General features: G+C 47.6%; 1 protein-coding gene across 3 annotated transcripts in view; it reads left to right on the forward strand.

Moving 5' to 3' along the window:
- The window catches only part of ACTN1 (actinin alpha 1), a 328,242-nt gene that overhangs the window by 311,325 nt on the left and 2,771 nt on the right, over positions 1 to 14,146 (forward strand). The gene's annotated exons all lie outside the window — the stretch shown is intronic.

Here is a 14,146-nt window from a genome sequence, read left to right on the forward strand (position 1 = left end):
TTGTTCTCCAGCATGGGTCTGGCATGGATTCACATGCGAATCCTCCCGCCTACCCCTCTGCGTCTCTTCACTTGGTCATACTGCCACTTTACGTGCTACCAAATCTGAGGATGGCTGCCGGAGGCGGGGCTTAGGGAGAGGGCAGTCATTGGCTGGGGGCAGTATGACCCAGAGACCAGTGATTGGTTACTACTAAGAAAGACAGATCAGAAAAACGAAACTGATACTGTTTTTTTTTTTTTTTTTTTTTTTTATACCGAGGATTCCCGGCCTGACGACGGGGAATATTCATGAGCATGTGAATCCATGCCAGACCCATGCTGGAGAACAACAGTTACAGGTAAGTAACTTGTTCCTTTGCAGTTGGCGACTCGCACTTTCAGTTTTGGGTCCTGCCGTTCGGATTGTCCTCCGGCCCGAGGGTCTTCACCAAGCTCATGGTAGTGGTGGCAGTGCACCTCAGGAAAGGGTGGGGGGGGGATTCACGCATACCCCTACCTGGACGATTGGTTGATCAGGGCGCGCTCTCCCAAGCAAGTCCTGGATCATCTGTCAGTCACCTTCCACTCCCTCCACAAGCTGGGCTTCTCCCTCAACTTAAAGAAGTCCCATTTGACACCAACTCAGAGGCTCCAGTACATCGGAGCAGTGCTTGACACGTCCCTGGGGCAGTGTTTTCCTCCCCAGGTGAGGGCTCATCACATTCAGCAGATGGTGCACAAGTTTCAACTTGCCCAGACTCTCCCAGCGTTCGAGTTCTTGAGACTGCTCGGCCTCATGGCATCCTGCATTCTTCTGGTGCCAGAGGCCAGGTTGCGGATGAGATCTTTGCAATGGGCACTCAAGCTCCAGTGGTCTGTCCTCCGGCAGGATATCGGACCCTGTTCAGGTGCCGTCTTCGGTCACCCAGGACCTTCTGTGGTGGGCCGACGAAGGCAATCTGATGGGGGGCTCCATTTTGGCTGCCCTTGCTGGAGGTGACGATCGTGACGGACGAATCCCTCACGGGATGGGGAGCTCATGCCAACGAGTTGACAGTGAGCGGTCGTTGGTCTCCGTCGGAGTCCAGACTCCATATCAATCTGTTGGAGCGGAGGGCCGTCAGGCTAGCCCTGAAGGCTTTTCTGCCGACTGTGTGAGGAAAGAATGTCCTGATCCTGACGGACAACACGGTGGCCATGCACTACCTCAACAAAAAGGGGGGGGGGGCAGGGTCACTTCCTCTGTGCAGGGAGGCGATGCAGCTCTGGTTCTGGGCAATCCAGCAGGAAGTTTCGATCTCAGCAGTTCATCTGGCAGGAGACGAAAACGAGAAGGCGGATGCTCTGAGCAGGCAGAGCGCGATCTCTCGCGAGTGGGAGTTAGCTCAGGAGATTCTCCTGGAGATCTTCACCCTTTGGGGGACCCCTCAAGTGGATCTTTTCGCCTCCAGTGTCTACCGGAAGTGCGAGAGGTTCTGCTCGCGGGAATTTCCTCCAAACGGAGCCTTAGGAGATGCGTTCGTGGTGGAGTGGTCATTCCCACTGCTGTACTCGTTTCCTCCAGTCCCAGTCATCCCGCAAGTACTGCGGAAGTTACGGAGGTTCAGTTCCCGGATTATCCTCATTGCTCCGGCGTGGGCCCGGAGGACGTGGTACCCGGACCTTATCGACTTGTCCATCTGCCCTCCACGTCTTCCCTACCAAGACAATCTGCTCTCATGGAAGGCGGGGGGGTTGTCAGGTTCTCCATCCAGAAGTAGGATTGGGACCTCCCTGAAGACTTGATGGAGGTGTTGCTTTCGGCCAGAAGACCCACAACAAAGTCCATGTACCGTTGCCGTTGGAGAAAGTTCTGCAACTGGTGCAGGGTTAAGAATGCAGATCCTTTTGCATGTGAAATTCCCATGGTTCTGTCTTTTTTGCTTTTTTTGGCCCACAGGGGCCTTCAAGTGGATACCATTAAAGGTTACCTGGCGGCTCTGTCCATATTTAAGCGCTTGTCTGAAGAGTGTTCCCATTTTTAAAATTCCTTTATTTCTCAGTTTCTGAAAGGGCTCACTAATGTGTTCCCTCCGTCACCTTTCCAGGTGCCCGGTTGGGATTTGAACCTTGTTCTCAAGTTTCTGATGGGTGCTCCGTTTCAACCTTTGCATTCATGCCCTTTGAGACTGTTAACTCTTAAAACTGTATTTTTAGTTGCGGTCACTTCTGCTTGCAGAGTGAGTGAGTGAGTTACAGGCACTTTCAGTTAAGCCACCCTTCACTGTGTTTCATAAGGACAGGGTTGTCCTTAGAGTTCGTCCTTCTTTTCTCCCGAAGGTGGTGTCAGAATTTCATTTAGGCCAGAAGGTGGTTCTTCTGGAATTTTATCCTCCTCCACATCCTGGTAGGGAAGAGAAGAGGCTCCATAGGCTTGATCCTAGGAGAGCGTTAAGCTTTTATATTTCTCGCATGTCCCGGGTCACAGTGGACGATTAGCTCTTGATTGGTTACGCTGGAAAGCGTTTGGGACAGGCTGTGACGAAACCGACTTTGTCTCGCTGGATTATTTTGGCTATCTGAGTGTTACCGCTTGGCGGGTAAGGACCCACCGGTCAGTTTATGGGCCCATTCTATGGCTGCTGTGATGCAGCCACCTGGGCTTCAGTACATACTTTTGTACGTCACTACTCCCTCGATTCCATCCGGGGGCAGGATCTGGCCTTTGGCAAGGCGGTCCTTTACTCCGCAATTTGATTGGGCATGCTAAATTTCTGTTTTCTAAAATTCTTTTCCCACCTCCTTGCATTGGTACTGCTTTGGGAGTCTGTCATAGATATGGAATACGTCGGAGGACCCAATCCCCTCGAAGAACAAGTTACTCTTTTACCTGGTAACGTTCTTTTGATGGGATGGTCCGACGACGTATTCCATATCGCTCGCTCCCTACCTTTCCCGCTACAGAATTTCTTATGCGATTGCAGCTTACGTGTCTGCAAGGCTTTGTGTCAGACTGGCAGAAGACTGGTGGCACACGTTCTGGGGAAAAAACTACAACTGAGGCTACGGGCGTCGTGCGTCCTACTTATAGCATCCAGTGACGTCGGCCGTCGTAGGAGGTCCTCGAGGGTGGCGTATCGACGTCATCGACGCAGACAGATTTTCCAAAGCAGCACAGCTGTGGTGATTACTGTCATAGATATGGAATACGTCGTCGGACCATCCCATTGAAAGAATGTTACCAGGTAAGAGTAACTTGTTCTTCTGATGCTTGTGAATTTGCGGAGTCACATACTGTGCATATGGTCCGACATCTAGTGGTAATCGCAGAGTATTGTATCTTGTCTTCGGAGGATCGAAAGGGGACGTCGACATGTGCGTGCTCGTAACACTATCCCTAATGTGACGACTAGTGTACCCAAAATCCCTCATGCATCGAGGTCCCTCAGATTGTTTTTTGCCAGCCAGCAAGCTGGTCGGCCCTATGCGGAGCTCGAACATTGCAAAATGTGTTACTCTTTGACCACGACCGTTGGTTGTTTAGTCTTTGACCCTTATCCATCGACTTCTACATCCTACGCCGAAGAATGCAGATTTCAGCAGCTGGTGCCCAGATTGACGCGGTTGACTGCATGACCACGGCAGTAGGGAGAGTGGGGCCTGGGGTTCTATTTCTTTATAGAATGGATTTCCTTTCACCCTCTCTTTGCCCTTCTGGTCTATCACGTCACACCTCAGCTATGGAGAGGACCCCTTTTAAGTTTTGCCCTTCATGCAATGGCAAATATCCGTGGGAGGACACGCACCTAGGTGCAACAAGTGTCTACCTCGCGATCACAAAGAGCAGTCCTGCAAGTCCTGCTGATTTTTGCACTCAAAAATGCTAAAAGATTGACTGACAAATCGGTGGGCGGCCTACGCCATGCAGGCAGTGATTTTTCCCACAGCACCCCACTCCCCAGCGCAGGCGCCTCGAATGATGAGGAGTTTAGCGGCAGCCATTGCTCCAATGTGGGGGCTATTGACCTATCTGCAGAACCTTCAGGTTCCGAAGTAGCCGGCCCCGGTAGGCAGGCCGGCCACCGGTTCTGCTATGGGGAGGCTACATCCCAGCAACATGGCCACGGCCACACCCACACCACAAGAAAGCACACAACCAAACAAGCTCCCTCGACAGATTTGTTGACGAAGCACAAGATGGCAACGTGTCAATCAAAGGTTTCGACAGCATCCGCCGGTCCACAGGAACGGCCACTCTCCCTGCAACCGTCCAAACGGAATGCATCCTGCCACTCTTCCCATAAGGCCATCTACACCAAACACCACAAGAGCGTGCCAGCTCAAAGGGGTTTGGCAAGGCCAAAGTCTTCAACGGCTGTAAACACGTCAAACACTTCCTGAGCAGCCAGAACTGCGCAAGAGTCTCGCGAACATCATTTTGGCGGCAAATAAACCTTGAGACGCTTGCAGACATCGAGAGGAATACACAGAAGGCTCACAGCCCCTATCTAAGACCATGGCTGAAAGATCTCAACCTCATAAGGACACCTGTCCTCCTGAAGAGCCCAACCCCCACCAGACTCCTCTAGTTTATGTAAATGGACCAGGGTGAGGTTTGAAGAGTACATGGATAAACTTTTTTAATTTGTAGATTTCTCAGAAAAATCTATCGCACCATAAAGACCTGGGGAGGAGGATCCCTGCGCTGCTCTTTCAAAGGTTCCAAGGATTTTAAGTCCATTCCCACAGGGGGAGGTTTTTGGCATTTCAGAGCCCGAAGAAGTCTATGAAGACCCCTATAATCAGGGTGAAAAACCTTTTGAGGACACACCAGATCAGTGCCCAGTCTGGGGTGATGAACAGCCAGTAAGGGAAACACCATGGCTTTCCCCCACTGCCTCTCCAGATCCAGACACCCTCTGTCTAGACCCTCTCTCCGCACCAAAGACGAGTCTCACCCATTGACAACCAGATGGCCTTCAATGCTATTCTAAAGAAGGCTGCTGAACATGTTAATATTGTCACAGAAGAGGCAGTACAAGATGCAGACTTTGTGGAAGAGATCTTAAAAGAAAAACCACCCACAAGTCAGGCGATACCTCTACTTAATTTAACGAAGAAGCGCATTGCTCCCTCTTTGTTAACTCCATCTCCAACAAGAGCTGTCAATCCTCGAGTCAAGAAGCTTTTTCGCCCCTCCCCTTCAGACCCGCTGTATATACGGGGACATGCCACTCCCGATTCCTTAGTAGTCACCACTACGAGGAAAAGTACCAGAGTACACTTGTCTATGGCTGAAGCACCACCAGACAAGGATTGTAAAAAGTGATATTCCCTTTGAAAGCGCATTACAATGTTGGTGGCTTATTCCACTTGGATTGCCAAAGAGCACCACATTGCAGGCCAGTTATAGTGACGTCCAATGGAATTTACTCCAGGAGGGCCTGCAAGAAGTCCCAGAACCGGCACGATCACAACTGCTGGCGGCTGTTTTAGAGGGGAGGCAGGTCAATCAGAATATCCTTAAAAATACCCTGGATGCTGCAGAAATAGCAGGACGGACCCTGGCCCAGGGTACCCTGCTTAAAAGTAGAGCATGGCTAAAAAATGTGGGCTTTAAGCCTGAGCCACAGGCATCCCTTATTAACAAGCCAGTAGATGAGACTAATTTGTTTGGAAAGGCAGTGGATGATGCCCTTGAAACAGCTAAGAAGCAGCATCAGACCTTAAAGTCCCTGAACCAAATTATGGCAAGACCATATCAGCAGCGAGCGGGTAGCTGTCGCCGATCCTTTTGGGGGCAATCCTTCCCACATTTCCCCCCCTCCCCCCCAATAACCAATACGGAACAGGGAAGGCACCATGGTCCTCCAGACAGGGAGCAACTGCCATGGCCAATATCCACAAAGGGGTCAACGCCGAAGCAAGGGGTAGGAACTCCACGCCAAGATGCTCCTCCGCTCAAAAATGACTTGCCAGTCCGGGCCCCCTCCCGTGCCTCCTTGGTCGGGGACGAATAACATCTTTCCTTCATGCATGGGAGGGAGGATCACCACAGACCAGTGGGTGCTCAAGACTGTCACCTACTGGTGCTGTATAGAGTTCAGCCGGCCACCTCAATACAGACTCCCTACACCCAGACACCTATCACCAGAACACTTGAAAGTTCTGCTACAAGAAGCTGGGATCCTTCAAGAAAAGGGCACGATAGAAGTCGTCCCCATTCTACAGGTAAACAAGGGTATTTATTCAGTGTACTTCCTTGTACCCAAAAAGGATCTCACCATGCGCCCTATGTTAGACTTGCGCCCAGCGAACACATTTGTCAAGCCTCAAAAGTTCAGAATGATAACATTGCAGAAGTAATCCCTCTGCTGACACAGGGATTACATGGCAACATTGGACATGAAAGATGCATACTTTCCTATTTCAGTGCTACGGTCCGGTCCGATAGCACAACCAGTTGAGCGCTTGCTTTGACATCTGTGCAGAGCCTGCTGACGCAGGTTCAAATCCCGGCAGAGCCAAACTCAGCGTTTCATCCTTCCAAGGTCGATAAATGAGCACCACACACAGTGGGTAATAATAAGCAGTGCTCAGATGCCTGAGGGTTCGTAGCGCTATATAAATGCTAAATTATTATTATTATGGTAAAAAACAAGCATGATCAGTTCAAAGTCCTTCCCTTCGGCATTGCCTCAGCCCTGAGGTTGTTTACAAAGTACTGGCGGTAGTAGCGGCTCACCTGTACAGGCAGTCCATTCCAGTCTATCCTTACCTCAACGACTGGCTAATAACGGGGGATTCTTACGGAACATCAAATACGCAGAAGACGGTAGATCTCCTCTTCAGTTAAGGATTCTCCGGCAACGAGAAAAAATCCAGTTTGGACCCCCGCCGGGTCAAACAATTTCTGGGGGCTCTAATTCGGACCGAAGACTGACTCGTCTTCCCCTCAACGACAGAGTTCAAAACATGCTGTTCCAGATCCCTCTTTGCAAGATGACCGTACGCAAGGCCATGCGACTGTTGGGGATTATGGCCTCCTGCATTTATCTAGTCCCACACGCACGTTTGCGCATGCGCCGAAATGCAAAAGTGGTTCAACGGCCAGTGGTGTCAGGCCAACGGACAAATGGGACAATCTAGTGTTTGTCTCGACAGTCCTCGTTCTCTCTGCAGTGTTGGTCGAGAAAGACCTTCACCACCCCCGCAGTAGAAGCCACTCTCACCACAGACTCATCTCTGATGGGATGGGGGGGGGGGGGGGGCGCTCAACTCCTTTATCCGACAGAGCACAGCATTTGGAACTCAGCAGTAGCATCCAACCATATAAACATGTTTGAATTGCTAGCTAAATTCAAAGCCGTGAAAGCATTTCAGACACATCTACAGGGAAAGACAGTCCTGGTCTTCACGGACAGCACCACAACCATGTACTACCTGAACAAACAAGAGGGCACTCACTCTCCAGGGCTGTCCAAACTGTTTCCGAACATATGGAAATGGGCTTGCATAAACACAAGATGTTCCACCTGTCATAAAACATTCCAGGGGAACTCGACATTCTTGCAAACTAGCTCAGCAGAGACTTCCCACTACCCGTAGAGTACGAATGGCAATTAAACACAGCCATTGTTCTCAACGTCTTCGGGGACTGGGGCTTCCCAGAGATTGACCTATTTGCAACTCTAGAGAATGCTCAATGCCCAGATTAGGCCTCCAGGTACCAGCAGAACCACTCCAAGGGGAACGGTCTCTGGATAATATGGTCAAGAAAATGTGTTACGCTCCCCGATCCACCCCAACTCCCCTACTAAACAAGATAGTGCACAAGATGCACCAGGAACCAGTCACAATGGTCCTGGTGTGCCCTATGTGGGCCCACCAACCCTGGTTCTCTCATCTGATGGCAATGTCAGTTTCCCCAGCGAGGAAACTACCATGCCTGTACAACATGCTGTTACATAACAGGGGGAAAACACTCCATCCATGCCTGCAAACTCTCAATTTAGCGGCCTGGCTCCTGAGCTCCTAGAATTCAGACACCTCCAACTTCCTGAAAGATGCATGGACATACTTAGAGAAGCAAGAAAACCTAACACCCGACATTGCTACTCCAATAAATGGACACGCTTCGTCATCTGGTGCCATTCCAAGAGCATCAATACCAAACAATGCTCACCCACACATATTGTCCTGTACCTGACTCACCTACTAGACTCGGGCCTGGTTTTTAATTCCCTGAAGGTACACTTAGCTGCACTTTCTGCTTACACTACGTCCCAGGAAAAAGGTTTTGTGGTGGAAAATACTGGTTATCAAGGCTTTTATGGAAGGAGTTAAACGTCGTCCCCCCTTTCCAACCCAGCTCCTGGATGGGACCTGAATGTTGTTCTCACAAGACTAATGGGTCCTCCCTTTGGACCTATGCATAAGGTTAGCCGTAAAGCACTCACCTACAAGACCGCCTTCCTGGTGGCAGTCACTTCTATAAGAAGAGTTGGTGAACTGCAGGCCCTTTCAGTGCTAGACCCGTTAGTCACAATTCTCAAAGATAAAGTGGTTCTGCACACTCACCGACGATTTGCGCATACGTTCATTTCTAAGTTCCATGTGAACCAGTCAATAGAATTATCCACTTTCTTCCAGAACCCACTAACGTGGCAGAAAGAAGCCTCCACACACGGAATGTAAGGAGAGCCATTGTGTACTATCTGGAAAAAACTAAACCCCTACGAAAGACAGACCAGTTTTTCATTTCAGTGGCAGCTGGTAGAGAAGGGGACCCTGTTTATAAATCAGCCATTTCAAAGTGGATTGTAAACTGCATCACACTCTGCTACACTCTTGCCAAGAGATATCTGCCCTTAAAGCCTAGAGCACACTCTACTCGGGGCACTGGGGCTTCCGTAGCATTCATTGCAAATTTTCTCTCAAGTCCATTTGCAAAGCAGCAACCTGGAGTTCTTTACACAGTTACAAAAACTACTGCCTAGATACTCATTCTAGGTCTGATTCTCAGGTGGACCAAGCAGTACTAAGACATCTCTTTGCTACTGTTCCTTCACACATCCCACCACCACCTCTCGGTACTACTCGCTAGTCTATGCACAGCATGTGGCTCTAAGCTGATTCACAAGCATCAGAAGACGTGCATTACTTACTGTAATAGCATTTCTGATGATTGTTTCTGCTAAGATTAACATGCGCCCACCCTTCCCAAACCCCCACTCACGAACTAGAAGCAACATAGACATCTTACTCCTTTCTCTCTCTGTACTCACGATAATCATAGGCTCCCTCATTGCTGAAGAAACACAACCAGAGGGACCTCGACGCGTGAGGGATTTTGGGTACACTACCCGTCACATTAGGGATAGTGTTACAAGCACGCTCATGTTGACATCCCCTTTCGATCCTTGAAAGACGAGATGCAATACTCCACAATTACCACTAGATGTCAAACTGTATGCACAGCATATGAATCTAAGCAGATACAATCATCAGAAATGCTATTACATTAAGTAATGCATGTCATCTCTCAGGCTTGTGAATCTGCTTACATTCTCATGCTTTGCATAGGCCACCATCCTGTGGTTGGTGCAGAGTTTTACATATTGTGTTCCAAATTTGAAAAGGGGTGGGAGGTGTAAACTGGGACATGCCTGTTCAACTATCCCTAGCCTTCCCTCTAGTGTCTATATCCTGAACTCAAGCCCAGATAACGTTTGGATGACCCATGGGGTAAAAATGTGACTTAGATTTAAGCTTTCACCCTGAAACCAAAAATAACCGAACATGCCATGCCGGCACCTAAACCGAAGCTGTCTAACAAGCCTAGTGGGGATCACTTATAAATAAAAGTACAACTGAACACTCCATGCTTATGTCGAAACCAAAACACAAGACATCGGAAAAACCTTCGAAAGTCAAGTTGGGACAAACTGTTTTCGAGGGATGTTTCGGCAACAAACGCGTAAAATTAGCTCTACACCCAAAGAAGGAAAGGGTACATCCATTTTGGCAGCAGTAGAAGGGACAGGAACTCTTGTCACCTGCTATGCAGAAGAGTAACCTCTCCTTCAGATTTGGAAATAGAAGACGAAATAACACCAAACACAACACACCAAGCAACACCTCAGGGAACACGGTCCAAAGAAAGGTTTGCTTCTATGATGTAAAAAATGTAGTCCTTCCTGGACTTTTGTAAAACTCTGCCAACAAAAGGAAAAGGGGAAACCCCTTTTTTCAGTCCACTCCTAAACAAATTCTAATGTGTGATCTCAATAGGTTGACCAGGTTCATGAGGGAGACGCTATAATAGAAAAAGATATTTACACGGATGAGGAATTTACAGTTGAGAAAGAGGACAACCTCAAAATTGACCCTGATGATTGTACCCTTCGTTCACCAGACAAGACAGAGCCACGATCAGGTTTTGTATGCTGATCTTCTTAGAAGAGCAGCTCCAAGATTCAATATCCAAACAGAGGATCCCTGGGAGGAAACTGACTTTACTGAAGATATGAAAGGGAAATCTGTTTTACAGTCTATCCCACTGCTTGAGTTTTCCCCCTCATTAGTTAACCTGATGCAAACTAAAGCAGTTATCAGCCGTCTAGTGAATTCTTTGGTAGCTGCCACTACCCAGAAAAGGGGTCGCACTCCATTAGCAACTAGCAAGTCCCCCCTGGACAAAGGCAAAAAAACCTATGCTTTCAGAAGTAAAAAGTTATATCTGCAGCTCATGAGGTCAGGATTGCTAAGGCCATTACAGTGAGACATATTCGGTATCAATGGGACAAAATTGATCATTTTGCAGACCAACTATATGAAACCATAAAATCAGCTATGATTACAATTATAACGGAGGGTAAAAACTCTACCATAAACACCTTAAATGGAGCTAAAACGGCTAGAAGGCTGGTTGATAGCTGGTTCAGGCATTATGAAGAGACCCACCTGGCGTGGGGGGGGGGGGGGGGCCAGGATTTAAACCTGAAACACAAGCAAACCTGCTGGACAAACAAGTGGAAGTTAACTTTTTCTTTAGGGCAGTAGTAGAGTAGGGTCTAGAAAGTGTTCAAAAGGAACGCAACACTCTAAAGAGTCTGGATCGAATAACAGGGAAAACATTCCAACAGTTGGGTCTTTTGCAAGCCGGCGAACCAGCCTTTTAATCAGCCGGCAGACCATTCAAACTTCCCACCAGTTACCAAAGTAGTTATCCACAGAGTACAAGTGGATATGCTGGAATGTGTCAACCTCGCAGAGGTAGAGTATTTAGTAGGGGGTCCACCCTTAAGAGGTGCAGCTTCCACCACAAAATGACTGCCCAGTAAAGGTCCCCTCCAACTCCAGTAGGATGACGCATAACCTTGTACACCCACACATGGGAGGGGATAACCTCAGACAAGTGGGTGTTAAGCACAGTCAAGAAGCGGTACTACCTCAAGCTATTCTCAAAAAGCGCACAGTCATCCGCCTACAGCAGAACAGTTCCCCAAGAACATCTGAAGCTTAAAAATAGAACAAGCACCAAGGGAACAGGAAAAAGCAGGAATTTATTTTCTAGTTACCAAAAAAGACAAGACCATGAGACCAGTGTTACATCTAAGAATGGCCAACAAGCATGTACAACAAGTATGTAAAGCCTCAAACATTCAGGGTGACAACCCTATAGGAGGTCATAACACTACTGAAAAGGAGAAGTCAGGGCCTTGGATATGAAAGGTGAATACTTTCATGTGTCCATCTTCCCAGGTCATCGCTAGTACCTCATATCCAAAATAAAAAACAATCATTACCAATTCAAGGTTATTCTTTTTGGAATTGGGTTGGCACCACGTGTACTTGCCAAGGTGCTTGCAGCTGTCGCAGCACATCTACGACGCAAGACAATTCCAGTGTATCCTCATCTGGACGATTGGTTAATACCAGGAAAAGCTGTGCTCAGGGACGTCTAACATGTACACAGCACACTGTGGATCTATTACACAGCCTGGGTTTCTCAACTAACAAGATAAAGTCCAGTCTCATACCAAGCAATACATTATTTTCCTAGGTGCAATTTTAAACACTCCGTCAGCAACAGTCTATCCTAAATCAGAAAGGGTACAGGCATTGCAAACGCTAATTCTACAATTCTAAGCATGTTTTATGCTAACTGTGCAGAAAGCCCACGAGACTTCAGGGCATGATTGCATCCTGTGTCTTCAAAATACTCTACGCTCGCCTCAAGATGCGCACAATAAAACAGAGGCTTGTCGCGCAATGGTCCCAAAAAGCAAGCGAGTTGGACAATCTAGTTGTAGTCTCTCAAACAGTGCACAAGTCTTCATTGGTAGTCAACAAACTAAATGATCAAAGGGAGACCCTTCATTTCTCCACCACAAATAACAATAATGGATACATCCCTGTCAGGATGGGGAGCACACAGTCAACTCCTCACTGCAAAAATGAAGTGGTCCATACAGAAGAAGGCTACCACGTAAGTTGGTTAGAACTGCTAGCAATAGAAATGTTGCTAATATATTTTTTGATGGGGGCAGGAGGGAGCATTCTCTTACAGACAACACAACCGCAATGTTCTAAATTAACAAACGAGGTGGAGCACAGGCAAGACAACTGTCCGCTCTTGCATGAAACGTCTGGCACGGGTGCGTGCAAAGAAACCTATCAAGCACATCATGTTCCAAGGGAACTCGTCTGTCTGGCAAACTCTCTCAGCAGAGCTGTATTGCCAGAACAAGAGGGGGAACCCAACACCAGTAAACTCAGATCTTTGCCTCGTGGGGACACCTGACAGTCAACCTATTTGCAACAAACTAAAATAACAATTTCACAAACTTTGCATCCAGGTTCCTGCAACCAGGGTCCCTAGGCAATGCACTATGGGTGAATTGGTCGGGGATATTTTCATCCGCTACCCGGGCCCAGTACCTCCCCCAATGCCACTAATCCAAAAAATAATTAATGAACTACCACACAAAGAGTCGAACAATGATGCTCCTTGTCCCGATGTGGGCAAGACAACTCTTGTACTGACACCCACTATACGTGTCTCTATGACCACCAATCAAACTTAATCCAATTCAAGACCTGCCAAGAAAGACAAAACAGCAGAAAACTCCCCCCAACACCACAAAAGGACAACCCTAGCAGCCTGGCTCCTGAAGTCATAGAATTCGGACATGTACTACTACCCTCATGATCTATGGATATCCTAAAGGAATCTGGAAAGCCAATGACCAGACACTGCCATTTCAACAAATAGAAAAGATTTGTCATTTGGGTTAAGAAGACCCAGATCAATCCCATAGACTGCTCAGCTTCCGGTGTGATATACCTTATGTATCTATTAGACTCATGACCAGATCATAATTCACTTACAAAACATTTAGCAGCTTACACGACATCTAAACAGACAGTATCATGGTGGAAAATACCAGTAGTTAAACCCTTCATAGAAGGGGTCAAACTGATCTATCCCCCAGTGTCTCCTCCTCCCCCAGGGTGGGATGTAAATGCTCTGCGCTCACGTCTTATGGCCAAACCATTTGAACCAATGGATAAATCCCCACTAAAAGAACTCATAAAGTGGTGTTTCGTATCGCTAACACATCGATCAGACGAATCGGTGAATTGCAGGCTCTATTGGTTATTGACCCATTTGTAACAATACACCAACATAAAGCAGTGTTGAGAACTCACTGGCAGTTTTCAACAAAATTCATCGCAGAGTTCCATGTTAATCAATCTATTGAATTACCAGCTTTCTTCAAATGCACAGTAGAGGAGAAAAAGCATTACACATGCTTGATGTTCGTAAAGCTGTGAAGTACTACCCAGACAAACCAAAGAAGTACGAAAAACCATACATTTTACTGTATCAATGGCAACAGGAAGACAGAAGATCCATGGACTAAATCAACAATTGCAAGGTGGATTGCTGGATATATTCAAATGTGCTCCTCTATGGCAAACATAACACTTCCATTTACCCCTAGAGCACATTCTATCCGCAGTATTGGAGCTACATGAGCTTTCTTTGCTAATGTTGTTTTCAGAGCCATTTTCAAGGCAGCTACATGGAGTTCGGTGAACACTTTTGCTCAGCATCTTTGTGTTGACACACAATCAAAAGAAAATCCTGCTGTAGGACAAGCGTTCTTGAAACGCTT

Source organism: Ambystoma mexicanum, chromosome 14 (genome assembly GCF_040938575.1).
Source record: "Ambystoma mexicanum isolate Mex_15411 chromosome 14, UKY_AmexF1_1, whole genome shotgun sequence".
Lineage (NCBI taxonomy): Eukaryota > Metazoa > Chordata > Amphibia > Caudata > Ambystomatidae > Ambystoma > Ambystoma mexicanum.